The sequence below is a fragment of the Lepus europaeus genome, chromosome 20, assembly GCF_033115175.1.
Source record: "Lepus europaeus isolate LE1 chromosome 20, mLepTim1.pri, whole genome shotgun sequence".
NCBI classification, from domain to species: domain Eukaryota; kingdom Metazoa; phylum Chordata; class Mammalia; order Lagomorpha; family Leporidae; genus Lepus; species Lepus europaeus.
In genome coordinates this window covers 10,004,429-10,022,236 of record NC_084846.1, presented here as the reverse complement: position 1 = coordinate 10,022,236, position 17,808 = coordinate 10,004,429, and the positions used below count along the sequence as shown (strand labels likewise).

At 52.6% G+C, this 17,808-nt stretch overlaps 1 pseudogene; it reads right to left on the bottom strand.

Moving 5' to 3' along the window:
- Positions 1 to 17,808, bottom strand: part of LOC133749273 (lysosomal alpha-mannosidase-like) — a 156,299-nt pseudogene that overhangs the window by 126,408 nt on the left and 12,083 nt on the right.

The window sequence follows — 17,808 nt, the reverse complement described above, 5'->3', positions numbered from 1 at the left end:
AAGGCAGTATGGAATAAGCAGGATTCTAACCAGCACTCTGATATGAGACTCAGGTGTGGCCACAGCCCTGCCTTCCCCCCAGCTTCAGGTGTCCATCCCTCTCACAGGAGTCACACCAGGAAGTGTCCCTGTTCATCAGACTTCAGAGAAATGCAAAACACACCAGCCCTGAAGGCGCCTGTCGAAGCCTTCCAAGGGCAGCTTGGAGAGTTATGAGGCAAAAATAAAACCTTGGAATTCACCAGCTGTAAAAACATTCTCTCCTTGGGACGCTGTAGCATAGTGGGTAAAGCCATCACCTCCAGTGCCAGCATCCCATATAGGTGCCAGTTCGAGTCTCGGCTGTTTCACTTCTGATCTTGCTCTCTGCTATGGCCTGGGAAAGCAGCAGAAGATGGTCCAAGTCCTTGGGCCCCTGCACCCACGTGGGAGACCCAGAAGAAGCTCCTGAATCCTGGCTTCAGATCTGCTCAGCTCTGGCCATTGTGACCATTTCAGGAGTGAAACAGCACATAGAAGACCTCTCTCTCTCTCACTCTTGTAACTCTGCCCCTCAAATAAATAAATAAATTTTTTTAAAATGAAATGGACAGAGAAGGTGAGCGAGAGCGAGAGATTGACCCTCAACAGCCCTCCAAAGGGTAATACTTTATGATATGGAATCAAGTACATGTCCTAGAAAATTCCTCTCTGCGACTGTAGTCTCTGGAATCTCCCCCCTGCTTCTCTGTTACAATGTTGTCTTGTTGTGATAGAGGCATTGTTTATCAGCTGTTTAAACTCTCGAGATTAAACGGTCCTTACGCTTTTCTAAAGAGAAGCTAACCATCGAAAATTCTTTCAATATTACATCTTTGGCCCACTTTCTGAGAAAATAAGATCGAATTTAATACTGAATTTTTTTAATGTGCAAAAACCTAGTTCTGCTTTTTAAATCAAGTAAAAGGAATAAAAATATGCCACCATCCCAATGATCAAATGCCACAAACTCCGACATTATTTAGACAGGGCCATAATCAAAGTGGAAGTTCTCTTCTCCCTTCAGAGAAAGGTACCTCCTTCTTTGATGTTCAGCCATTTTCTATTGCTTTCCCAGGCCACAGCAGAGCGCTGGATCGAAAGTGGAGCAGCCGGCACGCAAACTGGTGCCCATATGCGATGGCAGCACTGCAGGCGGTGGCTTTACCCGCTATGTCACAGCACTGGCCCCAAGATATTCTTCTTACAAGAAGACATTAAAATTTCCCAGTCTTCAGCAGACTCATAGAATGGCAGATGTCCTAAATAGCACTCTGGCCTCAGAATCAGCCCTTAAGGCATTTGGATCTGGCTGAAGAGCCTATGAGAGTATTTTAGGCATGGAAAGCCAAGACACGCTGGGGAAAAAAAAAGATGAAGAAGAAGAAGACCTAAATGAAGGATCTCAGCGAGTGTGATCCCAGTGGAAAGAACGGGGCCATCAAAGTAGAAGGTACCTTTCTCTGAAGGGAGGAGAGAACTTCCACTTTGAATATGGCCTTGTCGGAATAGGATCGAAATCGGCGAACCCTAAAGGCTTCCATAGCCTCGGCAACCCATGGCTAGAGCCTAGGGAGATTACTGATGCCATAAAAAAGAGTGTTAAATTGTTAAATCAACATCAGGAGTCACTGTGTACTTACGTCCCATGTGGGATCTGTCCTTAATAGGTTGTCAAAGGTGAAGTAATGATATAGCTAGTACTGAAACAGTATTTTACACATTGTGGTAATGTGTGGGTGCAAACTGATGAAATCTTTACTTAGTATATACTAAAGCAATCTTCTGTATATAAAGATAATTGAAAATAAAAAAAAACCTTGCTTTTAAATTGGAAATTACATAGAAAAATAATCAATCTTTTTTTAAAAAAAATATCTTGCAGAATCTCTGTCATTAATGTGATGTACACTGTTATTTAATGCTATAACTAGTACTCCAACAGTATTTATTTCACTTTGTGTTGCTATGTGAGGGCAAACTGTTGAAATCTTTATATATACTAAACTGATTTTCAGTATATAAAGAGAATTGAAAATGAATCTTGATGGGAATGGAAGGGGAGAGCGAGTGGGAAAGGGGAGGGTGGCGGGTGGGGAGGGAAGTTGTTGGGGGGGAGCGTTTGTAATCCATAAGCTGTACTTAGGAAATTTATATTCGCTAAATAAAAATAAATAAATAAATAAATAAATAAAAACAATATTGTTAAAAAATAAATAAATCTTCTCTAAAAATAGAAAAAAAAATTTCCCAGTCTTAAAAAAATTTCCTGTGGCATACCAGATAAAGCCACATGGTATATCAACATCCCATGTGGGTGCCAGTTCATGTCCCAGCTGCTCCACTTACAGTTCAGCTCCCTGCTAATACACCTGGGAAAGCAGCAGAAGATGGCCCTAGCCCTTGGGTCCCTGCACCCACATGGGAGACCTGAAGAAGCTCCTGGCTCCTGGCTTACATCTGCACTAGCCCTGGCTGTCGTGGCTATTTCAGGAGTGAACCAACAGTAGGAAGATCTCTCTCTCTCTCTCTCTCGCTCGCTCGCAATTCTCCCTCTCTGAAACTCTGCCTTTCAAATAAATAAATCTTTTTTTAAAAAAAATTCCCATTCCTAATATGTTAAATATACATACATTTCCAATAAATTAGAATACTACTCAAAATGACAAGCTTTGTGTGGTGTTTACCTCCACTACCCCTTGGTGCTCTGAAGTTGAACATCCCAAGGTCCTTTTTTGGCCTCTCCAGAGGCATTTATAGACTTCCATAGACATCACTTCACTCACAGGAGAACCCACGATGGCTAGCACTATGCAGATGACCATAACCCCTCCTCAAACTAGAAGGCCCTCCATGTCTAAGGTTCAAATTCTGTCACTGTGCGTGCAGCAGCAAAATGGTAACACCAAATGTCAGAGGCAGCTTCAAATCCTTTCAAATGACATGAAGCCGAAGCAGAACCACAGCAAATGCTTGTGACTCAAAGGACTGAGAATGACCAATTCCCAGACACCAACGTTCAAAGCCAAGATTACATATGACACGCACTAAAACGTGGAGCCTTTCCAAACAGGAAGACAGCCCTTACCTGTATCTTTCTCTTTATGTAGAATCCTGACTGCCAATCACAAGAGGGCTGGAATGTCTAAAAGGCTCCTCACCACCCACATCCACTCCTGAACCATTGCTGAATCTGTGACGATGGATGAGATGTGGAAGTATAACTGCTCAAGGATGACGTCATCTCTAACAGGTACCCCTGACCTCCATAGAGAAGTACCACAGACATCCACATCACCTATTACCCCCTGTCATCACCTACTTTCCTTCCAAGAGCTTCTTTCCATCTTAGAAACTCTGAAGTTCTACCACGTGTTACCCAGCCCACTTTTCTCATGGAAATACAATACAAGCACCATGACAAATGGGACTCCTGACTGCTGACTCTTAAAAGCAGGGGGCAGCAAAGTCAACACAGCTCTTCACTGTCACAGATCCTTTGCCTGGAATGGGGAAGGAATGACATTTTGTGTCATCTCTGTAATGTGTCAGCTCTCTGCCACACTATCTTGAGGAGACATTCGTTGTTCTGCAGCTACAATGAAAAGTGACTTCTCCCTATTTCTCAATATCCTTATAAAGACTAAGTGCTTGGGGCCAGCGCTGTGTGCACAGTGGGTTAAGTCATCATCTGCAGCACCAGCATCCCATACGGGCACCAGTTCAAGTCCCAGGTGCTCCACTTCTGATCCAGCTCCCTGCAAATGTGCCTGGAACAGTAGCAGAAAATGGCCCAGGTGCTTGAGTCCTTCACCCCAGTGGGAGACCTAGATGAAGCTCCTGGCTTTATTTTGGCCAGCCCTGGCCATTGTGGCCATTTGGAGAGTGAACCAGCAGATGGAAGATATCACTCGCTAATTCTGATTTATAAATAAGTAAGTAAATCTTTTTTTTTTTGACAGGCAAAGTGGATAGTGAGAGAGAGAAACAGAGAGAAAGGTCTTCCTTTTTGCCGTTGGTTCACCCTCCAATGGCTGCTGCGGCTGGCACATCTTGCTGATCCGAAGCCAGGAGCCAGGTGCTTCTCCTGGTCTCCCATGCGGGTGCAGGGCCCAAGGACTTGGGCCATCCTCCACTGCCTTCCCGGGCCATAGCAGAGAGCTGGCCTGGAAGAGGGGCAACTAGGATAGAATCCGGCGCCCCAACCGGGACTAGAACCCGGTGTGCCGGCGCCGCAAGGCGGAGGATTAGCCTGTTAAGCCACGGCACTGGCCAGTAAGTAAATCTTTAAAAAATATATCCATTTTGTCTTTCTTAATTTTTGGAACTTTTAATTCATTTTTAACAGATTCAGTGTGGATTAGAATTCCACTTTAAATGATGTAGAACAGAACAGGCTGAGAGACGCACTATCCAAACTCTAGGGAAGAAAATGCTAAAGAAAACTGTTTAGCAAATGGAACATATGGCATGATGTTTAACTGTCTTCCATGAAATCAACCTCATTCTTGATTCTCTGGATAGCATTGTCATCCATGCTCTAATGGCAAAAAAAAACTTTCCGTTTCATGGAAAGGGAAAAATTCAGGGAAGGGGAAGGACTGGCACAAAACAGATATGAATGACACAATGTCAAGGTGCTCACACCTGTGGGGTGTCTCCCAAACCCCATCCTGCCACCGAAGTACTCTGTCCACTGTGTGATGAGACCCTGGGTGTTGCCCTAGTAGGAGTTAAAGAGCATTTCTTTTCAGGTTCTGCCAACCAAGCTCTGGTTTTCCAGGTCCTCTGAGATCCTTTTTCTCCCGTCACAAGTCTGGGGGAACTCAGAGTGTAGAAATCACGTGTCTTTTTTCCTCTTTGCCAACATCCAAGACACTGGCCACCAAAATGTCTCCCTGGAATGGACACCTTGGTTACCAGAGGAAAAACCTAACGTTCTAAGGAGTTAGGTCTTGAGAAGAGGTTACAGCAGGAGCCTCCACTCAGGGTCAGGGCATCCAGCTGCCTGTGTGATCAGCCCCATCCTCATCCCTCAGCCTGACCTTGCAGGGAGGAGACAAGGTGCTGACACTGACTACACACTGCCAAGGCAGCTGAGGGCATCTTGGGTCAACCCCCCAGGCAGCTGTGAAACTCAAGACAAGGAAATGACAGAGGGCTAGGGACAAGACATGGAGCCACATAAGGTGGCCAAAGGGGAACCTCAATTAAACACATTCTGATGTCTACACTTGGGCTAGCCCCATGGCATAGTGGGTAAAGCCACCGCCTGGACCCCTGGTTCAAATCCTGGCTGCTCCAGTTCCAGTCCAGCTCCTTGCTAACACACCTGGGCAAGCAGTGGAAGATGGCCCAAGTCTTAGGCCCTTGCACCCACGAGGGAGACCTGGATGGAGATCCCTGGATGGTTCCGCTATTAGCAAACATTAAATTTAAAAAAAAAAAGATGGCCATGGCACCCCGGAAAGGCGATGCTGAGGTCAGCGTGCCGGGTTGGAACCACTGTCCCCACCCCGCGCCGCCCCGCAGAGCCCTCCCTCCACGACCCTGCCCTCGTCACCACACAACCCGAGGAAGAGGCGGGTCCAAGGGCCCCGGCCAGGCTGAAGTCGCCTCACGCAGCGACAGAAAACGACACCTGAGGGTCTCCGCTGGGGCCCAGCCCCACCCTCCCAGGGAGGCCCTGAGGGCCGAGCTGGGGCCCCGCCACAGCCCCGCGTTCACCCTCGCGGAGTCCCTACCCACGGGAACGCTCCACTCCCAGCCTCCCGGCGGCCCCGCGGCTCAGTCCTCGAAGTCCCCGCCGCGGCGGCCGTTGCCCCAGCACAGAAGGCGGAGCAGCGCGCGGCTCTGAGAAACCGCCGGCAGCGCGCGCCCAGGCGGGAGACCCGGCTGCCCTGCGCGGCTCACAGCCCCGCCCTCCCGTCCCTGATTGGTCAGCGAGTCAGGACCCGCCCCCGCTGAGGCTTGACTGACAGGGGAAGCGGTCCTCTACGTGGCGGAGTGGAGCAGAAATGGCCTTCCAGATCAGATCGGACAGTGGCTGCTTCCTGTGCCCAGCGGCCCCTTCCTGCCTCTTCCTCCTGGAACTGGAATCATCACAAGGGCGGCCAGGGGATCCCAGGCTCCCCGTGACCTTGCAGAGGGAGGGCGCCCTTCTCAGCAAGAGGAAATACTCCAACGTTGGAGGGCCAAATGTATAAAGCCAATATGAATGGAAATAAAAACAGAGCTGGAGTCTAACAATAAAAGTAGGGCCTTTCACACCTCACCTGCAGCAATGGACACAGCACCCAGGCAAAAAAAAAAAAAAAAAGGTGGGGGGGTGGCACTGTGGTGTAGTGAGCTAAGCCTCAGCCTACAGTGCTGGCATCCCATATGGGCGCTGGTTCAAGTCCTGGCTGCTCCACTTCTGATCCAGCTCTCCACTATGGCCTGGGAAAGCAGTAGAAGATGGCTCAAGTCCTTGGGTCCCTGCAACCCGCGTGGGAGACCCAGAGGAAGCTCTTGGTTCCTGGCTTCGGATTGGCCCAGCTCCAGCCATTGCAGCCATCTGGGGAGTAAACTAGCAGATGGAAGAACTCTTTTTAGTAAGAAGTGAAAAGATCTATAGGATCTGAAGAGAAACCAGAGTATGGAAGAACTCTGCCTCTCAGGTACATAAATAAAATCTTTAAATAAAAAAAAGCAAATAATGCCCTAAATGGATGTGTAGACACCTACATAACATTCCATCTAGGCAGCTGCAGAATAACCAATCTTATCAAAAACACTGGAAAATTAACCAGAATAGATTGTGTGAAAGGACACGAAAATATATTTATAACTTTTAAATACTTAAATTGCTGCCCGACAAAATCACCAGGCCCTTGCTGCTCACCACTGGACAGCCAACTCGCCAGAGATGAGCGTCGGTAAGAGAAAAGAGTTTATTTCAAGAAGCCAGCAGGCTTGGGGAGGGATCTCTGGATCCACACTGGATCCACTCTGGATCCACCAATCCAGCAAAAAGGTATTTAAGAGTTATCTGAAAGGCAGAGATACAGACAGAGATCTTCCATCTGCTGATTCACTCTCCAAATGGCTGCAACAGCTGGGGCTGGGCTAGGCCAAAGCCAGAGCTTCTTCTGGGTCTCTCACGTGGGTGGCAGGGGCCAAAGGGTTTGGGCCATCTACTGCTGCTGTCCCAAGTGCAATAGCAGGGAGCCAGATCAGAAATGATGCAGCCAGGACTCAAACCAGCACCCATACAGGATACCACTGCTGCTGGCAGTGTTTAACCTTATACACCACAGTGCCAGACCCAGAAAGAGTTTTAAAGGGAAGGAGTAGCTACAGGTAGAGGTTAGAAAACCAGTGAGTCCAGCCAATTGACAAGCAAGAGGATCTTCAGGCTCTGTTGAGGTGATGGACCATCTGAGAGACCCCGGGGGTCAGCCAGGTGGAGGCTTCCTGACGATGGAGTTCCGCTGTCCAGAGTTGCTGGCTGCACACTTTCTCCTTAGCTGAGAGTGACACCTGCCACACCAAGCCCTCTCCTCTCAGTAGGCTCCTGAAACCCAGGCAGATACCACCCCTCCCGAGACGAGCCAAAGGTAACCAGCGAGATCAGTTAAAATATGGAAACAGAAGGGAAGACGCCTTCATGGCGGCTATGAAATCACATCCAGTATCTTCTGTCACAGCAGAACTAAACCATGCCAGCTGTACTTCAATCAGCTGTGATTCCCTATATAATTAAATCCTCCAGAAATATGCTGTGAGCCATTTCCCGGGACAGTAAAGCCATAAAGTTCCTTCTGGGGCGAAGGTGGCACTAACACCCACACTCCTCTCTGGGTGTGCATGTCTCGAGATCGTCCAGCAAACTACAGATTTTGAGCACATGATAGAGTTGACAACTTGTTCCCAGGCCTGAATGCTCAGCCCACACAACCTACTGCTCCTGTGCTGAGCCCACTTTGGACCCTGAAGCCCCGAGCCTGGATCTGCCCAGGGTCCTCAGGTTCTATACTGGATCCCGGCCCACATTCCCATGCCTCATACACCACTCCCAGCTGCCAGCCCCAGGCAGGAGCCCACCCCTCTCACGCTAGGTGCCCACCGGTATTTAGTGTCCACTTGAGCCTGGAGGCACTGGCCCGGGGCTGATTGGCGGCCGGCATGGTCTCCTGCAGGCAAGTGATACTGCAGGTGGAAAACAGGTTCTGTGAGAACAGTGGACAGGATCCAATCAGTGGGGGCCAAGGTGGCTCCCCCAACCCTGTTTCGTCTCTCCCTCGCACCCATTTCCTGTCTGTTTCCCACAACTGCTCTCCTACCTGTAAATCCAAGGTCACGGGGGAGCTCAAGTTCCAGCCCGAGTCCTCTCCGCTGGCAAACTGGTGCTCCAAGTGCAGCAGCAGCGTCTCTGGGCCCCAGCGGGCCAGGGTGAGCAGGTGCACGGAGGGCGGGAGCTCCCAGCACAGCCCTGAGACCTTGGGGAGACGGAGGTGGGGCTGAGTTGGAGAGGGGCGGGGCTTGGTGGAGGAGGGGCGGGGCACAGCTGAAAAGAATGGGAAGAATCATGGAGAGCTGAGCCGAGGAGAGGAATGGGATGATCCAAATTGGGCAGTACAGGTGCAAGCCCGGAAGTGAGCAGGCCAGAGGCCGGAACCACAGGGCTGAAGGGGTGGGGCCAGATGAGGAAAACAAGGGGAGAGCTGGACGGGCAGTGGGAACTTGGTGAAGAGAGATGGGACCGGACCAAGACAAGCAGGAGGTGAAGGGGCGGGAGCTCGGGCTATACCTAGCTTTTAAGGTCCAGTGTGGTGGCACCCAACCAACCTCCTCATCTCACTGGCCCTCACCTGTGTGCGCACGGCAGCTCTAGGATTGTACCGGGCCCCATCCCCCGGCACCAGCCCCACCTGTGGGGCCAGGACCTCCTTCACCAGCAGCCGGTACCCGCAGCCACCGTACCCACCGCGTCCAGCAGCACGAGGTGGCACCCCTGCATCCACGACCCCAACTTCCTCTCTAGCAGCGGCTCCCTCAGGCCACGTCTGTCATCTTCCAGCAGCCTTCGGTGCACCTGGGGGAGAGTGGCCAGCAGAGGGTGGGGGTCCAGCAGTATCCTTGTGCAAAGTCCCGAGGGAAATGGTGGGAGGACTCTACGGTGGCTGGAGCTCCCCTACCCCACTCACCATGAGCTCCAGGGAGCCGTCCTGCAGGCTGCTGCCCCCCTGGCAGCGGTCCATCAGCACCGGCAGCTGCTTCTTCCCATCCTGGGTGGGGGTTGGGGCAGGGGTGAGTGTGAAGGCGGGGTGGGGAGCCAGCCCCAGCCCCAGGCACACAAGAGATGGCATCAGTGAGGGGCGCTTCATATGCACACCATCTGCTAGCGCCCGGCCCCTGGGTCCTCACACATCACCCAGGCCCCATGGGTGCCCTGCATCCCCATCACCTCCTGTTCAGAGTCTCTGGCAATTACTGTCTGTGCAGAAGTAGCCCTTGGTGTCCAGCGGTTTGTTGAAGCGACTGATCACTTCCTTTCCCCACTTGTCACTGTACCCAATGGGATAGCAAACTCGTGAGCCTCATCTAAACTCACTCTCGGCAGTGATGTTGGGGGCAATGGCTAAGACGCCAGTTGGGACGCCACCACCCCTATCACAGTGCTGGGCCTGAGTCCCAGCTGTGCTCCTGCTTCCTGCCTCTGTTGATGCAGACCCCGAGAGACAGGCAGGGACAGTGACAGCCCTGCCACCCACACGGGGGACCAGGTTGAATTCCTAGCTCCCAGCTTGCACCTGGCCTAGCTCTAGGTCTTTGAGACATCTGAGGAGTGAACCAGCAGATGGAAGAAATCTGTCTACAGGTCTCTCTCAGGGAACCAGTGGAATGGAGAGCTCTTTCTATCTGTCACTCTCTCTACTTTTGGAATTATGTAAATAATTTTTAAAGATTTCTATCATTTTTTATTTACTGGCAGAGTGACAGAGAGAAAGATATCTTTTATCCACCAGTTCATTTCCCTAATGAGCATAATGGCCAGGCGTAGGCCAGGCTGAAGCTAGGAGCCCAGAACTCCTTCTGGGTCTCACATGGATGCAGGTGGTCAAATACTTGAGCCATAGTCTGCGGTTCTCCTAGGAATGCTAGAGGAAATCTGGTTTGGAGGCAGAACAGCCGGGACTTGAACCCACCCACCAACGTAGATGTCGGTATCACAAGGAGCATCTGAACCCCCTGTCCCACACACTGGGCCCCTCTCCTTCTTTCTTCCTTTCATATTTGAAAATATAAATCAACCCCACTCTGCACTGTGCCCCAGCCCCAGTCCAGGCACTCACCCCACAGGGATGGGCCCCACCGTCCACTCCAGCTCCAGGTGGCGCTGTCCGCGGTACAGGCGAACCACCAGGGAACACCAGGCTGAGAAGTTCTGGTGCACCTCCTGCACCAAGGGCGTCTGAGGACACACAGGGCAGAGGGCGGGAGTCAGCCCAGCCTTGGGCAGAGGGGAGACGTGCAAATGCCCCCTGCTGTGAACCCTCCAGAAGCCTCCATCAGGGTCCACCCCAAAACTGCACAGGAATCCCAGCCATTACCAGGACCTGCCTGGATGTGAAGTCCACACTTCCCTCTCAGTCCCTGCCCAGAAGTCTCGAGTGAGGCCCATGTGCTGGCTGCCCGCACAACCTCCCCTCCCCTCCCCTCCTCAGAGCTGAGTTCTAGCCTTGTACGTAGCCCCCTGCAAAAACTACATTGTCCCAACTACCCTGAGGCTGTCATGGCTGGGGGACCACAGCCTGTCTCAGGGAAAGACATCAGGGTGGGGTGAGCAGTGGTCCCTCCCCCTTTCGCTCTCCCACTGGTTCAAATGCAGATGGAACGGCTGGAGCCTGGGAGCCACGGTGGACCATGAGGAGCTAGCTGTAGTGGAAGACAGTGAGAGTCTCTCCAGTTCTAGACACCCGGTTACCTGGTCGGCGGCCACATCCAGGAAGTGATCAACACACCATACACACCACACGCATCATACATCACACATCATACACACCACACACCACACACACACCATACATCACACACCATATACACCACACAGCACACACACACCATACACACCACACACATGCCATACATCACACACAATACACACCAGACAGCATACACACACCATACATCACACACACACCACACATCACACATACACACCCCACGCCACACACCGTACACACCACATCATACACACACCATACATCACACATCATACACACCACACACACACCATACATCACACACCGTACACACCACATCATACACACACCATACATCACACATCATACACACCACACACACACCATACATCACACACCATATACACCATACACACACACACCATACATCACACACCATACACACCACACACACACACCATACATCACCTATCATACACACCACACACCACACACACACCACACTATACACACTATATACCACACACACACCATACACACCACACACGCACCATACATCACACATCATACACACCACACAGCACACACACACCATACATCACACATCATACACGCACACCATACATCATACATCATACATACCACACAACATACACACACATACCATACATCACACATCATACACACCACACAGCATACACACACATACCATACATCACACACCATATACACCACACAGCATACACACACCACACTACACACACTATATAACACACACCATACACACCACACACACACCATAAATCACACTCATACACACCACACAACATACACACACACCATACATCACACATCATACACACCACACACCACACACACACCACACTATACACCACACACACACCATACATCACACATCATACACACTACATAGCATACACACACCACACTACACACACTATATAACACACACACCATACACAACACAAACACACCATATACACCACACACACACACCATACACACTATACATACCATACACAACACACCACACACACCATACACACTGCACACACATCATACACATCATACACCACACACCATACACCACACACACTGCACACCATACAGCATACACACACCACATGCACACACCATACACACACCTTACACACTACACACATATAATACACATCATACAACACACACTATACACCATACATACTGCACACCATACAGCATATACACACCACACACACACACCATACACACTACACACACATCATACACATCATACATCATACACAACACGCACACAATATAAACACCAGACACCACACACACACCATACACACATCACATACACCATACACCATATACCATGCACACACTACACATACCACACGCCAGACACAATGCACACTACACACACCATATACCATATACACACCACACACATACACATCACACACCATACACACACATACACACCACACACTATAAACAACACCATACACACACCATAGACATATCACACACACCATACACCATATACCATACACATACCACACACATACACACCACACACCACACACACAGACACACCATACACACACCACACATGACACCACACACACACACACCATACACACATCACACACACCATACACCATATACCATACACACACCACACACATACACACCATAAACCATGTGCACACCACACACCAGACACAATACATACCACACATGCCCACAAGACACACCACACACCACCGCATACACACACACAACACACAAAACAGACACACCTAAACAAATCTCACACATATACACTATCCACACAATCCACCCATGTACCAGACACATCACACACACAAACACATCACACATCCAACAGGTTCACTACACACAGAACCACCACATATACCCACACCTCCATCACACACATACCATTCCCCCATTATAAACATACCACACCCCATATGCACACAACATACACATACACATACACACTACTCACCATCACAGCACAGACACACACACACATACACACACACGTGAGAACTGCATAGTTCTTTGGGCATCAGAACCCCTCTTATTGATGTCACACTACATCCTGGGCTGGGGGCCTCTAGCCCCTCCCCCTGCCTGGTCAGGGGCCACCTCTGGCAGGCTCTCTGGCCACATGGCCTCTACCCTGGAATAGCCCAGGCACCCCACAAACCCCAGTGGGCTCATCCTGTCGAGTGCTTACCATGAACCTCTTGGAATCCCAATTCTGGGATTCTAGGGCCGTCTCAGAAACTGGTCACTATGGGGTTGGGGCCCAGTGTCTCCTGGTCACATCTGTGCCCCATTTTGGATCCTGGTTTTCATCTTTCCGGCTGAGAGGATGGGAATGGGGGAGGGCTCTGTCCTGTCTCAGTGGGAGGGGGCAGCACCGGGCAGCTACTCTCACAGGTATATACCCGCTGCTCAGGTGTGAGGGGCCCTGCCTGGCCCCACCAGGGCACATCCTGGCCTCTACCCACTCCTGGGAGGGGCCTCAGCCACCTACTATCCATTCCCACCTGCTGCATTGACAGCCTCCTCCCTCACTGTCCACTGCCCTTGTACACAGCATCAGGATGGGCACCCTAAGGACCACGCCATGGGTGTCCCACTCAGAGGTGTGCTGGTGGCGCCTGTCCACCCCTTGGCCTCTCTCACCACCCCCACCCCTACCGCCTGGGGCAGCCCTGCCCTCCCATCTTCTACCCCCCACCAAGAAACAGCCCTTCAGCTCAGCATCAGCTCCCCGCAGGCTCCCCCCAACCCTGGGTACCAGAATCACCAACTCACCACAATTGTAATCAGATCTGGACAGCAAAGTCCAACCAAAGGCTTCTCGCTCAGCGAAGGCTGACTTGAGAGTGAGGAGGGGACCTGTGGGGTCACACGGAACCCAAGGCGCCTCACAGAGCCCATGACCCCACAACCATGGCAATGCCCCTGTGATGGGGGGAGAGGGGAATGGCTCTGACCTGGCTGGGTGGGGGCGGGGAAGGCCTGTGTAGTGGATCTCCCAAGTTGCTCCTGAATCTGGTTCACAGCCCTGAGACTTTTTTTTAAGATTTATTTATTTTGAAAGTCAGAGTCACACAGAGAGAGGAGAGGCAGAGAGAAAGAGAGAGACAGAGACAGAGGTCTCCCATCTGCTGGTTCATCCCCAATTGGCCACAATGGCTGGAGCTGTGCTGATTCGAAGCCAGGAGCCAGGAGCCAGGAGCTTCTTCCAGGTCTCCCAGGTGGGTGCAGGGGCCCAAGGCCTTGGGCCATCTTCTACTGCTTTCCCAGACCATAACAGAGAGCTGGATGGGAAGTAGAGCAATTGGGTCTCCAACCAGCACCCATATGGGATGGGGGCGCCTCAGTCCAAGGCTTTAACCCACTGCCCCACAGCATCAGCCCCACCCTTGGGTTTTGATAGAAAACACGAACGGCCCACAGGCACGCTCACAGCATGCTCTCTCCTCCACAGCCTTCCCAGGGCCTCTGATCTTAAGTCTAGAAGTTTCCCCAGGGTGGGCATTTGGGTCCAGAGATTACAATGCCCTGGCATCCCATGCTGGATGGTGGAGTGCTTGGTTTGAGTCCAGGCTCCACTTTTGATTCCAGCTCCTGATACTGCAGATCCCCTAAGTGACAGGTGGTTCTGGGCCACACACATCGGGGACCTGGATTGCATTGCCAGCTCCTGGCTTCAGCCTGGCCCTGTCCTGGCTGTCACAGGCATCTGTGAAGTGAACTGGCAGATGGGACGTCTCTGTCTCTCTCTCACTGCTCTCATATAAACCTGTCTATTTTAGAAGATCTGGTTCCCGTGTGTAGGTCTCTCAGCAGTGCCCCCTGAAGCTGCCTGCAGCCAGGCGATGTATCTGTGTCCGGCTCTGCTGCCCAGGGCCCGCAGTGGCTTGGGTCTTCTGTCCACTAGGCCGGTGACTCTGAGAAGCCTGCATGCAGCTGTACACACACCACAGCTGCCCGTGCCCGCCTGCACACTGCACACTGCTGCACACATCCGGGTGCACACCGTTCACACACAGAAACAACTGCTGAGCACACACAAACCTCCCTGCCCCTGTACATGTGCCTGCGCACACAATCCTATCTGCTACACCACAGCATGGACCAGGGTGAACCCCGACAGGGCTTGGAGCCTGGCAGAGCTGTCTGTGGCTCGGGTGAGGGCCCAGGATTGATGAGATCAGCAGCCACCTGAGGTCCCTGGCACAGCCAAAGAAGCCGGCAATGGAGGACACACAGTAGTCTCCCCATCAGCAGCAAATCACTGGACACCTGCAGACCATGAGGTGGGTGGGGTGTTGGGGAGGGGGTTATGGACCCTGTCTCAGGACCTGCCTGTTTCCTCATCTGTGACATAAGGGCCAATGGGTAGTGATCTAGGCCCCCCGGGAGGCACAGCTGTCAGCTTCATGTCCAGCCTGCCACCAGAGCTTGGTCCCCATGACTGCTGGCCCCTGCCCCAGCCTTGCCCCAGTCCCATGGCTCCAGGTCCAGCCAGACCAGGGCTGGCACTTGCTCCCTCCCTGCTCCCTGTGCAGGCTGAGACAAAGCTGTGTATTGGTGGCCCCTTCTGGCCTCAATGTCTCATTGCTGCCATGACAAAAGCTACCTTTGGTGACCAGGGAGAGGCCCAGGTGTCAGAGGGCTGAGCTCAGCTCCACAGCAGGCTCAAGGGGACCTGGGGGAAGGGGCAGCACCCACAGAAGCAGCGGAAGGGGCAAGTACCCCGTTCTATATAGCACCACCCCCTCCCTACCAGGGCACTCAGATCACAGCCAGCCAGGGAGGCCCCTTCCCTGCAGAGCCAGCAGCTCAGGCTGCCCAGGGCTCCTACAGCAGATGAGCCAAGGGTCCCAGGCACCATCAGCCTGAGGCAGGGCACTGAGCCGGAGCCCACCCTGTGCAAGCCCAAGATGCCCCCCAACCCCCAAACAGGCCCAATGCAGACAAACAGTAGGGCTGTTAAAAAGGTTTTGCTGGAACCCATGACCAAGCCACTAGGCATCCAGGGGACAAGAGGGCCAGTGGCCGGGCAGCCCAGGGGTGCAGGGGTGGGGGCCGCACCAGAGCACCCCAAGTCCACAGGTGGTGGCAGAGCAGACGCTGGCTGTTCACGCCTTCAGGAAATCGTCTTCCTTAGGGACATCTGTACTTCCTGGAGATGGTTCAGGACATGCTCACCACGTAAATGCCAGGACACAGCCACAAGGAAGACGGCCAGCAGGCGGGTACCCTGCCCAAGCAGGAAGCAGGAGTAGGAGCAACAGCTTTAAAATGAGCAGTGCTGTCGCCCATGTCAGGGGTCAACCCACACAGGTTCAGGCAGCCGTGTGGCACTGCTCCGTGCCATCCTCCAGGGGGCGTCTGAAGCTTCTGAGCACCTGCTCAGTTCAGCTAGACACACACACACACACACACACACACCAGCCCGAGATTCCGATGCTGTTCTAACTCACTGATGACTCCACTGAGGGTGTAGAAGGAGGGAGCATGGTGCCAGCTTGCTGGGTTGGCCCCACGGGAGTCCAGCTGTGGGGAGAAGGGGGGAGCAGGTGAGCACACAGCTGCCCGCACCTCATGGATCTCGTCTCTGACAGGAGAGAGCTCTGAGACCAGCTCTTATTGCACAGTCTCTCTGGGCAGCGGCCTTCAGTCTTCCCTCCCTGCATTCTCAAGGCATGAGGACTTCCTGCTGGGCGGGCTTGTGTGTGCCATGGGCAGCACAGCCCAGGAGGGCCTCTCCCTCTACCCCTGCACCAGCTTGGGTGATTGGGAGCGAGCAGGGGGCAGTGTCAGGGACCAGGACTGTTGCTGCAGCTTCCCTCACTCCCTTACCCCCCCGGGGGTGAGGGCCCCTTCCCCAGCCCCTGTAACAAACTTCTTTTCTGCTCCCCATGGCCATAGCTGCTTCATGATGCTTCCTTCACAGGCTGAACAGTTTTGCTGCCTTTTCTACTGGCATCCATTGAGAATCTCTCCGAGGGCCCTTCTCCAGTCCAGTGCTGCAGCCAGGGCGCTGCCCACTGCCCAGCCCCTGACCTCCACCCCAGGGAGTGGGGTATCCTCTCACTGGCTCCCTGGCACTTCTGGGGTCCTTGCTCATCTCCAGCCATCCAGAACCCGCCTCCCATGCCCCCATGCCTGGCTTGGTACTGTCTGGTTAAAACAACGTGGTCCCAAGGATAATGCAATTAAAAGCATGGGGCTTGTGAACTCTGCCTGAAGAAAGATCCACACCTACAGCAAGGCGCACAGGTGAGCGCATGGAAGGAGCGGCGGGTGTGTCTGGTGCCCTGTGCTGCAGCTGATGCCTCCCAGCCAGGAGTCCTCCAGTGCTGGGCCCACCCCTCCCCAGCACACAGCTCTGCCTGCCCAGGGCACAAGCGTCTCCCAACAGCACCACCCGGACATCAGGGTTTACAAGAGGGGCACTGCACCGCTGACAGCGAGGACCTGGAGACCCCGTGCTCAGCCTGCGGGGGACCTCTGTTATCAAGGGGTAGCTCCCTCTTCATCCCTTTCCCTGTGGGATACGGAGCTGCTCAGCCCCGGGGCCCCTGGGATCAGCACACCAAGCGCTCTGTGAACTGTGCTGGATAAAAAGTATCCGAGCTTGGAGGCCCAGGTGACAGAGTGGGTGTGGGCAGGAGGTAAGGGAGGCCTCCAGGGCAGAGGCAGCAAACACCCAGAATCCTTTGCACAAGCCATGCCCCAAGGTCAGACCTGACACATTCACTGTGTAGAGAGCTTCGGC